Source organism: Entelurus aequoreus, linkage group LG01 (assembly GCF_033978785.1).
Source record: "Entelurus aequoreus isolate RoL-2023_Sb linkage group LG01, RoL_Eaeq_v1.1, whole genome shotgun sequence".
Classification (NCBI taxonomy): Eukaryota; Metazoa; Chordata; class Actinopteri; order Syngnathiformes; family Syngnathidae; genus Entelurus; species Entelurus aequoreus.
In genome coordinates this window covers 44,443,356-44,462,806 of record NC_084731.1, presented here as the reverse complement: position 1 = coordinate 44,462,806, position 19,451 = coordinate 44,443,356, and positions in this window count along the sequence as shown.

Sequence of the window (19,451 nt, the reverse complement as noted above, 5' to 3'; positions counted from 1 at the left end):
GGTCCCATTTTTATAGTCTTTGGTATGACTCGGCTGGGATTTGAACGGCCTTCTCTGCTGGCCTAACATAAGCAGATATCATGATCATAATTAAAGATAAAAGTAATTTTTTATTTACTTTCCCAAAATATCTAAAAGTATTCATGTTCTCTTCATATCATATTATGCTCCTTCCAGTGCTGTTGTTTTTAGGTTAAAGTTTTTATCCAATCAGAATTTAGCTAGCTTATGTTGCCATGCTGTACGAAATCTGCCAGGAGCCTTCAGAATCAACAATGCAGTGTTGAACGGGGACATGCAGGTGATAGACAGTTGCGATAGACAATCAGATCACGAGTTGTTGTCAGTAAGGCCTTCTAGCTGGCCTAAGGATGAACGTGACATTTACGCATCCTGTGATTGGATACTCACCGGGACCGTTAGCGGATGAATCTGAGAACACAAAGAGTTCATTGACAGTTGCGATAGCCAATCAGATCACAAGTTGTTGACAGTAGCCTATCTAGGTAGCCTGTTGTTAACGAGACTGTGATTGGATACTCACTTGTCATTCCTGCTAAATTGCAACTTAGCAGGAAACATGAAGTGTTGACCCACAAAGGAGAAGAACAAAACGTTGCAAGGCCATTTTCAAGAAGGATATTTAAAGAGAAACTACATCTTGTGAGACAATATCGGCGATGAAATCGGGGAATCGACGAGGGATACCACTGACTTATACGGCGTCCAATGGGTGCTACAAATTGTGAGTTCAAAAATGTTATTTCTTTATTTTTTCACATTTAATGTTTTTTGCTATTTTATGACAGTACCACATAAGATATGTTTTAATTACTGATGCGGGTTTATTGATTTTTAAATGTGCCAGAAAATAACCCGTTTTGTACAATACCCAGTAGGGCGTAAATGTGTTTCTGTATAGTATTTCTCCAGCAATGGTCATGTGGTGACATCAATTATGGACCATAATTGATGTCACCACATGACCATACCATAACTTATGGTATTTTGAGAGGTAATCATTGAAGTCGGACATCACTGGAGGCCTAGGTGGGAAACGCACGGCCCGCCACTGCTGTAAACTAATGCACAAACACAGCAAATAAATACAAATTTATTATGGCGGTTGACTACATTTTGAGTGCAATCGCATGTAACATAAATCAGTTTTTTTTCAAATTGTACAAACTTTCAATATATATATTGCTTAGAAATAGTCGCTAGTGTATGTAATGAGCTATGTTGATAGTTTTTTGTTTTATTGCGAAGTAATCCCAAGTTTAGAGACTACATCTGTTTATTTATTACAGTTAGTCTACTTCAAACCGGTAGAGGGCAGCATTCTATTGTCTCAATTAGGTTGTCATCCTCAACTATGAACGAAGAAGATACAATTTGACTAAAAAACAACAACAGTCTCCACAGTATGGGTGAGGGCGGACCTACGTCACTTCCGCCTACCAATCCCCTAGCAACCGGGAATTCGTTGAAAACAAACCAGCTAACAGCGAACACAGCATTGACAGAAAAAGCATTTAACGAGCGTTGTGGCTTGGAAGTCGGCGTTAAATCCTTCATATATGCATTTTTACTTATTCGCATATCGTGTGGAAAAACGAAAATGTATTATTTGCGTCAGACTCGTCTCAGTGAACTTTAAAGCTTCTCAGGCTTAGCTTAGCTTGCTAGTTAGCTTAGCCTGCGCGCTACTAAGAAAGAGACGCGGAAGTTATCAACAACAAGATCAAGTGTTAGTGTATAAAATATTGAGAAATTTGAGGGCTACATGTATTGTTTAAGTACAACTGTTCTTCGCCAGGTGTTCTTTGGCTGCCCTGGCTTACGTTTTCCCGGTGGTGTCCATCTTAACGCTGCCTTTGGTATCCTCTCGTTGTCCGGTTTTCGGAAATAGCTAGCTAGGCTTTAGACTATATAGTATAAACCGCATGTTATTTTTGTACAACAACAACTTCAGCTGTCGAACGTTATAAGGTACAAATTCAACAAGTACAACGTTAGCACGGACGGTATAGCCAAGTTGTGGTTAAGAAGGTGGATTTTTGTTCCTTATATTTACCAGAAACGAAGTGATCCGAACACACGACCCGGGACTTTGGGGGACTCCAGTGAGAACCGTCCTCGTTTTCCCAGTGTAAAGCTGCGAGCCATTTGTCTCGTCTCTGTGGGCTTTTATCACGCTTTGGCAGAACAAAATACAACCTTTGTTTTCCCTGTTTCCAGTTGTGGTTAGCACAACCAAAAACAACACAGTTTTTCGGCATTTTGGAGGCAGAATGACGGGTTTAACCAGCGTAGGTCGACAGGTTAAAGAGTAATGGCAACGGTTTGTTTTCAACGCCAGTCTCGTTGCTATGGCTCGAAGAACCCGTATGTAGCTCAGTTGCCCGGATGTCGGCCCTCACCCATTGGGTAGATTATTGATACTTTACACTAAATGGACTAAGGCTGCAGCTAACGATTATTTTTCTATCGATTAATCTATAGATTATTTTTTCGATTAATCGGTTAATCTATAGATTATTATTTTCGATTCATCTATAGATTATTTTTCCTTTTACCAATTATTTTTTATTTTATTTTATTTAAAATGAAGATGAAAAAATAAAAGTAGGCCAGTTTTTTCAAAAGGCATGGCTTTTATTTAGAAAAGAAAAAAAAGTATGGCCACTCAGTCAACATTGACAACAACATGACAAAATATTCTGTAACAATGTAAACATTTAAAACTTTTAACATTTAACAAAATTAAAAGTAGCTTATTTGCTTTTTAATGTGCAAATATAAAAGTAAACATCCAGTGCAAATCTTAATACTCTGCAATAGTATAAGCATTTCAAAAGTAAAAGTATTGCTTATTTTGCTTTAAAATGTGCAAAAATAAAGATAAACATCCAATACAAAAAAGTGCAAAACGAAATATTCTGTAACAACAGTGCAAACATTTCAACAAAAGTGAAAGTACTGCTTATTTGCTAAAATGTGCAAAAATAAACATCCAATACAAAAAAGTGCCAATCGAAATATTCTGGAGCACTGTAAACATTAAGTATTGCTTTTAAAATGTGCAAAATAAACATCCAGTCCAACACAGTACACAATAACCAATTCTACTCATTCCAGTGAGTGACTAACAGTTGTAATGAAGAAAGGTTAGCATGTCTACTTGCTTTGCTTCTTTTCTTGTTTACAATATTCCCAGCAGCTGAAAATAGGCGCTCAGAAGGGGTCGATGTGGCTGGAACTGAGAGCTAATTACCGGTAGCCTTCACCTCAAGCCAGGACTGCGAGTGAGCTGAGCTGCAGTTTAAGTTTCTAGAAGGTCAACGGGCTCATAGTGATGTTACTAGTAGTTGACTGGGAGGTGTTTATTATTATTTGGGGAGAGTCCGCTGCCTGATGCTCACCTGCTAAACACCTATCTGCTCCACGCTGAAGCGCTGACTACATGCGCTATGAATACGCACTGCTGATTGGCTGGTAATGCTTTGTGTGTACCAATCAGATGGTTGTGTGGGTGGGACAATGCTGCGTGTGTACCAATCAGATGGTTGTATGGGTGGGACAATGCTGCGTGCTGAGACAGAGGCAGAGGAGCAAAGCAACTTGTTAAGACTTTAGCAGCTAAAGTTAGCTTTAGCTTAGAAACTCAATCGGTACACCCCCGTACCGAACCGAAAGCCCCGTACCGAAACGGTTCAATACAAAACACGTACCGTTACACCCCTAGCAGATACAAATGACACATTCATGTTTTTGTGTAATGATGACAACGTATGCTAACGCGGACGATTGACTAGTTGATGGTTGATGGTTTTCTTTTCAAATGTTCGTTCATAGCCGTTGTGCTGCTATGATAGGCCATTTCCGCTCGACACAGTGTGCATACAACAACATTATTAGGCCGTGTATTGAAATACTCCCACACTTTTGACGACTTTTGGCGTGCGTTTTTCCCCTCGCTCGCACAGTCTGCTTTGCGCTCCGCCATGACGGTAGTGTGACGTAAATATGCGACGCGTCGATGCACAAAAACGGCGTCGACGTATTTACGTAACCGATGACGTCGACTACGTCGACGCGTCGTTTCAGCCTTAAAATGGACCAATAAATCCAACCTAAGAATCTACAGTACCTTCAACACAGGTACAGTAAAACAACTTATCACATCATATAAGGTAATAACACTTGTGAATATGTTGTAATAGAACTGTCACACCTGGGTGAAGTCTTGTCTGGGTTTTGTCTGGTTTCATGTTGTCTTGTCATTTCCTGTTTTATTTTGAAAGGTTAACTCTCCCTCTCGTTTCAGGTCACTTGCCCTTCCTCCTGTTTCACTGGTCTGTCTCTCCTGATTGCCTGATTGTGTCCACCTGTGTCACCACCCCTTTAAGGCTAGCGCCCTTAATGGTAGCTCTTTATTCACAATCACCCATATCACAGAACCCGTAGCAATAGACATTGATAATCACCACAAACTATTGAACTTTTTTTTGTTTCACTCACCAGCACGCACACTGGTATTGGGATATCCATGGCTCGTTTACCACAACCCCCACGTAGACTGGCCCACAGGCAAAATCAGGGGCTGGGGAAGGAACTGCGTGGGGAAGTGTATGAGGGTTAGTGCCCCAGCAAGAACCGCCACGAATATCAACTCTGTGTCTGCTCACTTTACCACAGAACCACAGCACATAGATTTGACTTCCGTACCTCGTTGCTATCACCACCTGAAGGAGGTCTTTAATTAGGCAAAAGCTACATCGCTCCCACCACATCGTCCTTACGATTGTGCTATAGACCTCATTCCCGGATCTACCATCCCCAAAGGGCGCCTATACTCGGTTTCAGGTCCCGAAAAACATGCTATGAAAGACTACATACAATCCTCACTTAAAACGGGACTCATCCGTCCCTCATCGTCACCTGCTGGAGCAGGGTTTTTCTTTGTATCCAAGAAAGACAGCACCCTGCGACCATGTATAGACTATAGTCCCCTCAATGACATAACAATAAAGAATCGGTACCCTCTGCCATTAATGTCATCAGTTTTTGATCAGCTCCAGCAGGCCAAAATTTTTACCAAACTTGACCTACGGAATGCTTATCACCTCATTCGCATTAGGGAGGGTGATGAGTGGAAAACCGGATTTAACACCCCTAGTGGCCACTACGAATATTTAGTAATGCCTTTTGGTCTCACTAATGCCCCTGCCGTTTTTCAGGCTATGATTAATGATGTGCTGAGAGACTTTTTGGACAATTTTGTTTTCGTCTATCTTGATGACATACTAATTTATTCTGACAATCTGGACATTCACAGACACCATGTCAGCCAGGTTTGGAGCGGTCACTTGGCAGATAGAACAAGAGGTAAGGCACGCTAATGGTGAGACCCCTCCACCTAGTGGGTGCCCAGAGAATCGCCTGTTTGTCCCGGTCAGTCTGCGCCCACAGGTGATCCATTGGGCTCACACCTTGCTGCTTACCTGCCATCCGGGAGTCCGGAGAACTATGTTTATGATCTCACAGCGGTTCTGGTGGCCATCCATGGAGGCGGGGGTCCGGGAGTACATCGAGGCGTGTCCGGTCTGCGCTCGTAACAAAACATCCTCCGGGTCACGTGTTGGACTTCTACAGCCTCTGCCTATCCCCTCCAGACCGTGGTCTAACATCTCTATGGACTTCGTCACTGGCCTCCCGGTCTCAAGAGGTAACACCACGGTGCTCACCGTGGTCGATCGATTTTCAAAGATGACACATTTTATTGCCTTGCCAAAGTTGCCCACAGCCAAGGAGACTGCTCATATGTTAATGCAACACGTTTTTAGAATTCATGGATTTCCCACAGACATTGTATCAGACCGGGGGCCCCAATTCATCTCACAGTTCTGGAAGGAGTTCTGCAAGCTCATCGGGGCTACAGCCAGCCTGACGTCAGGATACCACCCGGAGGCAAACGGCCAGACCGAGCGCCTCAATCAACAACTGGAAACCGGCCTCCGATGCCTCGTGTCCCAGAACCCAACAACGTGGAGTTCCCACCTGGTCTGGGTGGAATATGCCCATAACTCCTTGCCTACCTCTGCCACTGGTTTCTCCCCCTTCAAGTGTGTCTACAGCTACCAACCGCCAGTGTTCCCAGACTCAGAGCCAGAAGTTTCTGTGCCCTCCGCCCACGCCCTGGTGCGCCGATGCCGTCGTATTTGGCTCGCGGCCCGACAAGTGCTCGCTCGCCAAGGAGATCGGGTCAAGAAAGCAGCCGACCGGAAGCGCCGACCAGCACCTGATTACCGGCCAGGACAGAGAGTATGGCTATCCGCCAAAGACCTGCACCTCAAGGTTCCCTGCAAGAAATTAGCGCCCAGATTTGTGGGTCCCTTCCCCATCACCAAGGTCATCGGTCCAGCAGCAGTACGCCTACGCCTACCCAGGTCGCTCCGCACCCACCCTACTTTCCATGTCAGCCAAGTCAAGCCTGCCAAAGAAAACCCCATGGTCCCAGCCACCAAACCCCCCCCCCCCGCCGTTGGAAGCTGCAGACGGAGGACTTCTGTACCGGGTCAAGAAACTTTTAGCGGTACGCAAAAGAGGTCGAGGTAGACAGTTCTTGGTGGATTGGGAGGGGTACGGTCCAGAAGAGAGACAGTGGATTCCCCAACGGAACATTGATGACCCCTCCCTCATCCGGGACTTCTATAGACTCCACCCTGAGGTCCGTGGGCCATCAGGAGTCGGCCCTAAAAGGGGGGGTTCTGTCACACCTGGGTGAAGTCTTGTCTGGGTTTTGTCTGGTTTCATGTTGTCTTGTCATTTCCTGTTTTATTTTGAAAGGTTAACTCTCCCTCTCGTTTCAGGTCACTTGCCCTCCCTCCTGTTTCACTGGTCTGTCTCTCCTGATTGCCTGATTGTGTCCACCTGTGTCATCCACCCTCATGTGTATAAATGGCTCGTCTTCCTTCTGTCCTGTGCCAGAGTGTTATCCTATGTTTTGTGCGAACCTCCAGCGGTCCATGTTCACAGTCATTGCCACGTTCTTTGTACCCTTTTTGTCAGGTAAGATTAGTTGTTTAGAATTGCCTCCCTTGGAGCGCCTTTTGTTGTTTTTGCATATTGTTCTCTTTGCAACCTTTTTCCCTCCGCAGCTGGAGCGTTTTGAGTTCATTGAGATTTTGTTAGTTTAGAGATTAGGTAAGCTCGGCTTTTGGTAGCCTGTTAAGTTTCTTCCCTTTTTGACCCTTTCCCTTGTCCAAATAAATATATTGTCTTAAAATCCTGCATCTGTGTTCAGAGTCCTGTTCTGGTCGTGACAAGAACAGTATGTATATATGTTCGACTTAAGCTAACGCGAACAGGCGCTATTAAAGTTGTATTCATATCCATGAGTAGCCTTTTTGTCGACTGAAAACATTTGGGTTTGACATCAAAAGATGAATATGAGACAAGAGATCAACATTTCAGCTTTTATTTCCAGATATTTACATCTGGATCTGATACATAACTTAGAAGATAGCATTATTTGTAATGGAACACAACACTTTTAGGTGAGCAAAAGTATTGGAACATATAAACTTAAAATAAATTAAAGTGAATGAGACTTAATATTTAGTTGCAAATCCTTTGCTTTCAATAAGTGCATCAAGCCTGTGAGCCATTGACATCACCAAACTTTTGCATTCTTCTTTTGTGATGCTTTTGCAGGCTTTCACTGCAGCCTCTTTCAGTTGTTTGTTTTGGGGGGTTACTCCTCTTCAGCAGGTAAAATGCATGCTCTATCGGGTTTAAGTCTACAGACTGACTTGGCCAGTCTAAAACCTTCCACTTCTTGCCCTTGGCATTGTGTTTTGGGTCGTTATCTTGCTGCATGATGAAGGATCTCCCAATCAGTTTGGTTGCATCTTTCTTTAAATTAGCAGACAAAATGTTTCTGTAGACTTCTGAGTTCCCTTTGCTGCTGCCATCATGTGTTACATCATCAATGAAGATGACGTCCCAGAATAAGGCATGCAAGCCCAAGCCATGTTCCACAGGTGAGCTTGTATGTTTGGGATCATGAGCAGATCCTTTCCTTCTCCAATATTTTGCCTTTCCATCACTTTAGAATAAGTTAATCTTTGTCTCGTCCGTCCATAAAACTTTTTCCCAGAATTGTTTAGGCTCATCTCTGTACCTTTGGGCAAATTCCAGCTTGACCTTCCTATTCTTCTTGCTAATGAATGGTTTGCATCTTCTGGTGTAGCCTCTGTACTTCTGTTCATAAAGTCTTCTGCGAACAGTAAATTGTGATACCTTCACTTCTGCCCTCTGGAGGTTGTTGCTGATGTCACTAACAATTGTTCTTTATAGCTTTCACAATGTTTCTGTCATCAACATTGTTTTCATGTTGGTTCCTCCTCAAAATGCAGTCTGCACAGGCAAAACCTATCCTACCCAATCTGAAACTGAGCTCAGACATTCAGTGCTATTTATTGTTTGAATAATCAATGTAATTGGGAGACACCTGGGCAACAAAAAACACCTGTCAGTCACATGTTCCAATACTTTTGCTCTCATAAAAAATGGGTAGGTTCAAACAAAAGGTGCTATCTTCTAAGTTGTGTATCAGATCCAGTTGTAAATACCTGGAAATAAAAGCTGAAACGTTGATCTCTTGTCCCATATTCATCTTTTGTTGTCAAACCCAAATGTTTTTAGTCTACAACAAAAATAAACGAATTAGACTCACTGTTCCAATACTTTTGGAGGGCACTGTATGTATATATATATATATATATATATATATATATATATATATATATATATATATATATATATATATATATATATATATATATATATATTAGGGATGTCCGATAATGGCTTTTTGCCGATATCCGATATTCCGATATTGTCCAACTCTTTAAAGGCCTACTGAAATGAATTTTTTTTATTTAAACGGGGATAGCAGATCTATTCTATGTGTCATACTTGATCATTTCGCGATATTGCCATATTTTTGCTGAAAGGATTTAGTATAGAACAACGACGATAAAGATTGCAACTTTTGGTATCTGATAAAAAAAAGGCTTGCCCCTACCGGAAGTAGCGTGACGTAGTCAGTTGAACATATACGCAAAGTTCCCTATTGTTTACAATGATGGCCGCATGAAGTGAGAGAGATTCGGACCGAGAAAGCGACAATTTCCCCATTAATTTGAGCGAGGATGAAAGATTTGTGGATGAGTAAAGTGCAAGTGAAGGACTAGTCGGGAGTTGAAGCTATTCAGATAGGGAAGATGCTGTGAGAGCCGGGGGTGACCTGATATTCAGCTGGGAATGACTACAACAGTAAATAAACACAAGACATATATATACTCTATTAGCCACAACACAACCAGGCTTATATTTAATATGCCACAAATTAATCCTGCATAAAAACACCTGCGTGTTTGTTACGCTAGCTCCTAGCTCCTCTGCTAGCTCCTAGCTCCATAGAACACGCCAATACAATTCAAACACCTGATCAACACACACAATCACTCAGCCCAAAAGACCGTTCACCTAACCCAAGGTTCATAAAGCTTATATATTTTAAAAAAGTTACGTACATACGCAAAAAAAAGTTGCGCACATACGGTCAAGCGATCAAATGTTTAGAAGCCAAAGCTGCATACTCACAGTAGCACGTCTGCGTCTTTGTCATCCAAATCAAAGTAATCCTGGTAAGAGTCTGTGTTGTCCCAGTTCTCTACAGGCGTCTGTGTATCGAAGTCAAAAGTCCTCCTGGTTAGAGTCTCTGTTATCCGAGTTCTTCCATATTGACTGCATCTTTCGGGAATGTAAACAAAGAAGCGCCGGCTGTGTACTGTTGTTGCTGACTACGTTCGAAAAATACGTCCATTTCGCACCGACAACTTTCTTCTTTGCTTGCTCAGCTTCCTTCTCCATAATGCAATGAACATGATTGCAACAGATTCACGAACACAGATGTCCAGAATACTGTGGAATTATGAAATGAAAACAGAGCTTTTTCGTATTGGCTTCAATGTGGAAGGCATACCCGTGTTCGCCGGGCTACGTCACGCGCATACGTCATCCTCAAAGGCGTTTCAAACCGGAAGTTTAGCGGCAAATTTAAAATGTCACTTTATAAGTTAACCCGGCCGTATTGGCATGTGTTATAATGTTAAGATTTCATCATTGATATATAAACTATCAGACTGCGTGGTCGGTAGTAGTGGGTTTCAGTAGGCCTTTAATTACCGATACCGATATCAACCGATATATGCAGTCGTGGAATTAACACATTATTATGCCAAATTTGGACAACCAGGTATGGTGAAGATAAGGTACTTTTTTTAAAAATTAGTAAAATAAGATAAGTAAATTAAAAACATTTTCTTGAATAAAAAATAAAGTACAACAATATAAAAACAGTTACATAGAAACTAGTAATGAATGAAAATTAGTAAAATTAACTGTTAAAGGTTAGTACTATTAGTGGACCAGCAGCACGCACAATCATGTGTGCTTACGGACTGTATCCCTTGCAGACTGTATTGATATATATTGATATATAATGTAGGAACCAGAATATTAATAACAGAAAGAAACAACCCTTTTGTGTGAATGAGTGTAAATGGGGAGGGAGGTTTTTTGGGTTGGTGCACTAATTGTAAGTGTATCTTGTGTTTTTTATGTTGACTTAATTAAAAACAAACAAAAAAAAACAAAAAACGATACCGATAATAAAAAAAACGATACCGATAATTTCCGATATTACATTTTAACGCATATATCGGCCGATAATATCGACAGGCCGATCTTATCGGACATCTCTAATATATATATATATATATATATATATATATATATATATATATATATATATATATATATATATATATATATATATATATATATATATATATATATATAATTTTACAAACAAATGAATGCACTTCCAATACAATTCACTATTTTACAACAGGTTTAGCAATTTCCATGGCAATACAAAGTAAATTAAATACAAGACTTCAAAAACAAAAAAGGAAGTAAAAATAAGAGACAATTAATACACACAGTGACGTTGTTTTTGTGCAAGTAACTCCGTGTGATCGTGTGTGTTTGTGGATGCCACACATTCACAAGTGAACAGGTGCTCTAAGTAGACTGAAGGGTAGTCAGCTGTCATTTGTCACTATGTCAATAAAACAAGCTCCTCAAAGAGGAAGCGCATAGTGGTGACTGCTCAAGATGGCCTTCAGTCCTGTGCTGTCAATCTGAGCTGTAATAAGAGCAAGAAATATGCGCTCATCACTCATTTTTCTTTCCTCTTGTGGAGGTGTTTTGGCCCTTGAGCTGCAGCTAGCATAATCAGAAACATAGTCAAGTATAATTGTGCCCTTTATCTTCAAGGCCATGTGCTTACATTTTAAAATGCTTGCCATGACATTTTTCCCATTTAAAATGAATTGGCCAATTTTCAAATGTCCACATTCCCCACATTTCTTAACTGATGCAAACTATTCCACCGTCAACAAATTCCACTCATGCTGGACATTCAAACTACCAATTCCAACAATTACTAACAACATATTAACATTTTCAGTGCATAGAGGCTATCTATTTTGATGTCCCATTCCCCAATTTTCCTCAAGTCATATTCTCTATTAAATGTGTCACTACTTCCACATTTCTCAATCGATTCAAACCGTTCCAAAGACAACATTCTACTTGCTAATGTTAGTCAATTGTCAGCATGCTAGTTTTTCGTCAGCTAATTTAGCAGGTACTGTATACACCTCAGTGTTATATATTTTGGTACTTGACTCATGTTAACTTTTGTCAAAATGCTCCTTGCTAATATTAATCAATCAATGGTTAGCGGTTTTTGTAGCTATAATGTTCGTCACGCATGTTAACTGTTTGCAAATCTTGCAGGAAGACACCTCAGATGTTTTGGGTTTTGGCACACTGTTAGCATGTTAACATGCCAGCTTTTTTTTTTAGCTCTTTTTGCAGGTGTACAGCTCAGAATCATATATTTTGTTACTTGATGTATATGCTATATTAGGCTTCATCTTGTCTGGTTATGCTTTCTTTTTTTGAAATTATTATTATTATGCTTAAAGGCCTACTGAAACTCACTACTACCGACCACGCAGTCTGATAGTTTATATATCAATGATGAAATCTTAACATTGTGTTGCACCTTTCCTGCTTCCGGCTCCCCAGACCGTAGTCGAGGGGCGCAGGGGAGACTCCTCCAGGGCCGATGTATCTCGGGGGCAACACCCTTCACTCTACCCGGCAGTGGGTCTCCTTAGCTCCGGACTCCAGGGTGAATAATGAGTCCGGCGATTAGTGGCAACTCGTAACTTTATTAATGTCTGCACACAGCCAATCCACCACAACAACTAGTTTTCGCCCACACTCACGCTACCGCTCCCTCTCTTCTCTCTCGCCCACACTCTCACTGACGTCACTCACCTCGCAGCAGTTAAAGGGCCACACACATATAGGCTAATCTCATAACACTACCCCCACTCTGGATGACAATTAAAACACAATTTCACTCCAGCATAGTAATAAACATTGACATTTCCATACAGACATACAGTTCCATATACATTCAATACAATTGAAAGGATGCAGCATGACTAGTAGGAGTCAACTTAAAGGGGGTGCAATAATGTAGCTTGTAGTGCAATTGCAACAGTTCAACAGCCCATGTGTTTAGTGCACACATTACAGTTGAGCGAAACAGCTCTAAAAGAAACATTAGCATGTCCAATACTCAGGCTACAATTTGGGAGGAGAAGCAATTAGCATTTTTAAGTGTAACGGTAACTGAGTCCCCTGTAATAACTCCAAATATTCACAGAAAAATACACCAATTGCCTATTACGCATTGTGCATACACCAACCATTGTCAAGTTGCCTTTTTTACGTATAGAAAAATACTATTAGCTTGAACAGGTCATGCAGTAAAAAAAAAACCTATAAGACCTTTTTGCCTTCTAAAGGGAAATACAAAACATAAGGCAGTAAGCAACCCCTTTTTTTCCCCTTTTTTTTTTAACTGAACATGAATTCAGCACTTAGTGAGCCACCCACTCACCAAACTTTGCTGGTGATCTACGCCTACGGTGGGGCCTTTGAGAACGAGGGTTCTGAGGATGTGACACTGTTGCACCACCCCCACTGTCCTCTAAGTCCACCGGAACGGGAGAGCCAAGCTGAGTGGTGAAAGGGTGAGAAGCCACAGGAATACCCATGGCTTGATCCGATGATGGGTAGCTGCAGCTGTCATCAGTGTCGGCGCCGGAAAAAAACTGAGGCAGACCCAGTAAAGAGTCAGCAGAATCGACATCCTCCGGGGGTGACACCTCCGTTGGTGTCCAGCTCTGTGCTTGCTCCAGGACCCAGGTGTTGTCCAGTGGGTCACGGCAGCGATAAGGCTTTAGCTGATCGGGGTGAACCACCTTTACCTTAGTTCTCGGCCCTTTCTGGATTCGATAGACCAGGTCGTCCAACTGACCCAACACGAAGAATGGCCCCTCATAAGACGGGAGGAACTTCCTCACTTTGTTCTTGGATTGCCTTGTTCCTTTGATGAGGTACTACACAGCATCACCAATGTGGTAATGTGTGCGGTAACAGTTCTTGTCATATTGTCTCTTTGCACGTTTTACAGATTCTCCGAGAGCATCTCTGGTGATTTGGTGCGCCAGCTCTAGCCGCTCTCGAAGGTGCTGGACAAAGGCCGGGCCCGAGGGAGCTGGGTCAGGGTCCGGTGGCAGGCTGGATACCAGGTCCACTGGCTCGCTCACTTCCCGGCCAAACATCATGTAGTTTGGAGTGAAACCAGTTGAACTGTGCTTTGTTGCCCTGTAGGCCATGACAGCGTAGGGAATCATTAAATCCCAGTCCCAGTGGCAACGCTCGGCTGTCGTGGCCAGGATCTTTTGTAGAGTTGCGTTGAACCTTTCAACCTGTCCGTCAGATTGAGGACGAAAAGGAGTTGTGTGTGTTTTGTCGATTCCAAACAGCGCGCACATTTCTTGGAACACCTCCGACTCGAAGTTCCTACCTTGATCACTGTGCAGTGCCTGTGGGGCTCCATAGCGACACACCCACTCAGAGGCAAGCACTTCAGCCACAGTTACGGCTTGTTCATTAGGAATGGGAAAAGCTTCAACCCATTTTGTAAAATAGTCCTGTATCACTAATACATATCTGTTTTTGCACTCAGCTTCATTCAACGGTCCCATAATATCCAAAGCAGTGCGTTCCATAGGGGCTCCGACTCGAACGGTACCCATGGGGGCTTGCGGTGTCTTCCGTGGCCTGGCTTTTGATGCGCAGCTGGTGCAGGTATTACACCAGAGAGCGACATCCTCCTGCATTCTGTACCAGAAATACCGAGTCTGCAGTCGTGCTACAGTGCGCTCAACCCCAAAATGTCCACCAACCTGTCCGTCATGCATCTGTCTCATGATATCGGCCCGGAAAATGTGGGGCAGCACCACTTGTGGATAAAATTGGGTGTCGTCCAGGCAGTAGAACCGTCTCACTAGTATACCGTCTTTGATGTAGAGGCGTTTCCACTGGCTCCAATACGTTTTTGTGGCTGGGCTGCATGGTGAGACTGTCACCCATGCAGGACGTTCTTCACTGGTTGTCAGCCAGGTCCTGATAGGTGCGATATCTGCATCGTCTTCCTGGGCTTGTCGCAGTTCCTCCAGGGACCAACCGCCAAACAGTTTATTTTCTTTTGTCTTGGTCAGGAATATTTTCTCTGGGGACTTTAAGTTATCCCAGTCAGCTGGCGGGGCCTTGACTACCCCCACTGGACTCAGCATCGCCTGGTTGATGTCAGAGTACAAGTCGCACTGCACAGCCTGGTGACTGACGCTCAACTGAGGAATAGAAGGGTTCTGGAGCTTACAAGGGCAGAACTGACGGCAAGGTCTCCGGGAGAGGCTGTCTGCATTGCCGTGAAGCTGGCCAGGGCGATGGACGATCTCAAAGTTGTATTCGCCGAGTCTTTCGAGCCACCTGGCGAGTTGCCCCTCAGGTTACTTCATTTTAGTGAGCCACCGGAGGCTACTGTGGTCGGTGCGAACAGTAAACCGCCTCCCCAGGAGATACTGGCGGAAGTGGGATGTGAAATCCACCACGGCTAGCAGTTCCCTCCGCGTAGTGCAGTAATTTTGTTCAGTTTTGGACAGCTTGCGGCTCCCATAGGCGAGCACACGTTCCACACCTTGTTGAACTTGCGAGAGGACAGCGCCGATGCCGACGTCGCTGGCGTCTGTGTCCAGTATCATGTCGCCCTGGTCAAGCGGATACCCCAGGATCGGCGCCGTTGTTAGCCGACTTTTGAGATCATCAAATGCCCCCTGGCATTCCTCAGACCAACGTAACTGGACATGTTTCTTGGTCAGGGCATGGAGAGGCTCTGCAATACAAGCAAAGTTCTTAATAAACCTCCGATAGTAAGAAGAGAGGCCAACAAAACGGCGGACATCTTTGAGTGACAATGGTGTTGGCCACTCCTGCACCTTCCGGACTTTGCCTGGGTCAGTAGCCACACCGTTCTCTGAGACAACGTGACCTAGGTAGGCCACTTGGCGACGGAAGAGGCAGCATTTTGACGGTTTTAGTTTCAGTTTAGCCTGGTGGAGGCGACTGAAAACCTGCCCCAGCCGCTGCAACATCTGTGGCACGTTGCTGCCCAGAACAATGACGTCATCCAGATATACAAGGCAGGTCTCCCACTGCATGCCTGGCAGCACACGGTCCATCAAGCACTGAAACGTCGCTGGAGCATTACACAGTCCAAATGGCATGACATTCCATTCAAACAGTCCATCTTTGGTGCAGAAGGCTGCTGCTTTGCGTGCTCTCGGGGTCAGTTCAACTTGCCAGTAGCCGGCCGCAAGGTCCAGTGTGCTGAACCACTTGGCAGCAGAGAGGGTGTCCAGCGTATCCTGGATGCGGGGAAGAGGATATGCGTCTTTAACTGTGCAGTCATTAAGTGCTCTATAGTCTATACAGAGACGGTACGTTCCATCTTTTTTACGCACCATCACTATGGGTGAAGCCCAGCTGCTGTTGCTGCGGCGCGCTAATCCTGCCTCCAGGCTCTGTTGTATCTGTTGGTCAGCATCCTGTTGCTTCTCCGACCCCATTCGGCGTGGTGGTTGTTTGACCGGGACGCCTGGCAAGGTTACAATGTCATGTTGAACCAGGGTGGTCCTGCCGAGGTCAGCGGATCCGGTGGAGAACACGTTGCTGTAAGTACACAGCAGCTGCGCTAGCTGCAGTTGCTCCTCTTTGTTTAGTTCAGTAGCGCTCTCGGCGTAGAGATCCTGTAGGTGCTGGGGAACAGAGGGAGGGTTGTTGGCAGTCTGTTCAGGCTGTTTGTAGTCCACAGTGTTTGCAGACTGAAGAACCTTTGCTGGTTGGAGGAGCCCCACCGTGGCCCCCTTTCTGATGGTTACGGCACTGCTGCCGGGATTGAAGATGTGAAGGGGCATGGTTTTATGGGGGTGAACGTCCACTAGGACTCGGGCCACTAACAGTCTGTGCTTTTCAACGAAACCTTTAGTGGGGCTCAGCATTAATTCTCCTTTAATGGGATCTTTAAGGTGGATATTGCCTTTTACCACATACTCCTGCCCAGCCTCCAGCACCACAGTCCGGGCCACTCTCACTGCGTGCGCCTTTGGTTTATTTGTGGAGTCAAAATAAGGTACCTCTTCCCCGAAAAGCACGATCCGATGATTTCCAAAGTCAAGACGGGCCTGAGCTTGGGTTAGGAATGGGTGGCCCAGGAGGGCCTCGTCCCCAGCTATATCAGCAACCAGGAAGCAGATGCTCACCTGACGGTTGTTGATCAGGACAGGTATGCAAGCTTCACCAAGCACAGGTATATCGCCAGGCCCAACACCGATCAGGGTCTCCACGGCGGACGACTGAAGTGGAGGACGGACATCCAGATGGATAGAGTCATAATGACGCAGAGGAAAAACACTTTTCCGCGCTCCACTGTCCAAAACAGCACACACTTCTAGCCCATACACAACCATGTGAATGCTCATTTCATGACCTTGTGCTTTAAGGTGAAGTATAGTAGACTTGGAGCTTTGGGGGAACATGGTTGAAGCTTGAGCTCTGGCTGTTTTTCTTGGTGAAGGGCAATTGCTTTTCATGTGACCCTGGCCTGAACAGTTATGACACTGCACCTCATCCCATTTAATGTCTTTATGGCTCCTCCCTTTATATTGTGTGTGACTGTAGCTGGGGGACTCGTGCTTAAAACCAGCTGATGGGGGTGCTGTAACAGGCCCTAATTCCTCCTCTTCTGTACCCTCTCTTATTAGGGCAGCACGGGGTCTGCGTTCAGCTATATCACGGGCTCCAGAGTGCATGAGGCCGGCCACATATGATGCTGCTCGCCTTGTGGTTTCATAACGACGGGCAATGTCAAATGCTTGGGCTAGTGTCTGGGGGTGCTGCTCTAAGAGCTTCTGTACAGTGTTCACATCCCCCAGAGCATTAATGAACACTTCAACTCCTATAGCATCCTGCTCAGCATCAGTCCTGTTGCTATAGGCTACCCCCTCATAGATGTCGTCTCTCAAAACATGAAGAGCTTCACCTGGTTTGCAGGTACGTCGCCTTAATTCAATAGCCACTGCAGCTGCATGTTGTGAAGAGGGACCATATGCAGTTTCCATTTCCTCCACCAGGCGGCAGTAGCCCCACTGGGCTGATCTGGGGTTTCTGTGGATGATGGCCCCAGCTGCACCCACCAGGCAGAACTTCAGCTGAACAGCCATTGTCTTCACGGACCAGTAGTTAGCTTCAGCACAACTCTCAAACCGGTGCAGGAACTCCTTCCAGGGTGTGGTGCCATCATACTGGCCGGGTCTCAAGGTGGGGACTCTCTCCCTTGGATCATAGTCGTCCTCACTCTCTGAAGAAGGCTGATGTAGAGCAGAGCATGGCTTGGCTCCTTGTAATCTTGGCTGCTCACTTTTGCAAAGAGAGCCCATTAGCTTGACACTCTGACTGTGCCCTGGCCCAGGCAAATGTCCATAATTAATGTCTTTAGATGGAGAAGGGCATGTTGTATGCAGGCAGGGGCAAGTGGGGGCTGGGGGGCCACATGTCTGGGGAGTGCTGTGGATATAACTCTCCTGGTGCGCCAGGGAAAAAGGATTTGAATGTGGCGTTGCAATAGCAGCAGGTGGTGGAAAAAAGTTGTCTGTTTGGTGTTTGTGAAAACGTGAGCTACTTTTAATGTCAGCCATGTCGCATTGATGGCAGCTACTGTCCTCCCCGGACTTAATGAAAGGGTTTGTGCTTGAGAACGTAGGTCGAATGAGCTCACGTGGCACCTTGGCCGCTGCATTCATCACTCCAGCAGATCCATCTGCACAATATGACAGGCTAGAAATGCCATAACAACTTGCGTTTTCTTCGCTCACATAGTCTGTTTCCCTTTCCACATCACCGTCGTTCATCGTCACGAACGGGTTGGACTTTGAATAGCGTGGGCTACGACAGCTAGCATCCGCCATCTTGGCTAGTTTACGCAGGCAAACAATTAGCTTCTCTGCTTATTCTTCTGCTGTTTATTTTATCGTCCTTTGCTCACCACTGCCGTTCCATTTACGTGAGGGAGTCCCTTCGTGGTCGCCAATGTTGCACCTTTCCTGCTTCCGGCTCCCCAGACCGTAGTCGAGGGGCGCAGGGGAGACTCCTCCAGGGCCGATGTATCTCGGGGGCAACACCCTTCACTCTACCCGGCAGTGGGTCTCCTTAGCTCCGGACTCCAGGGTGAATAATGTGGCAACTCGTAACTTTATTAATGTCTGCACACAGCCAATCCACCACAACAACTAGTTTTCGCCCACACTCACGCTACCGCTCCCTCTCTTCTCTCTCGCCCACACTCTCACTGACGTCACTCACCTCGCAGCAGTTAAAGGGCCACACACATATAGGCTAATCTCATAACAATTGCAACACAGGCCAATACGGCCGAGTTAACTTATAAAGTGCAATTTTAAATTTCCTGCTAAACTTCCGGTTGAAAATGTCTATGTATGATGACGTATGCGCGTGACGTCAATCGTTGAAACGGGAAGTATGCGGGCACATTGAATCCGATACAAAAAAACTCTGTTTTCCTCTCAAAATTCCACAGTATTCTGGACATCTGTGTTGGTGAGTCTTTTGCAATTTGTTTAGTGAACAATGGAGACTGCAAAGAAGAAAGTTGTAGTTGGCGGACTACAGCAACACAACCAGGAGGACAGAGATGGATAGCAGACGCGCTAGCCGCCGAACTCACCTTAACTTCCTCCGTCTCGCCGACCGCATCTGTGATCGGGTGAAGTCCTTCGTCGCACCGTCGATCGCTGGAACGCAGGTGA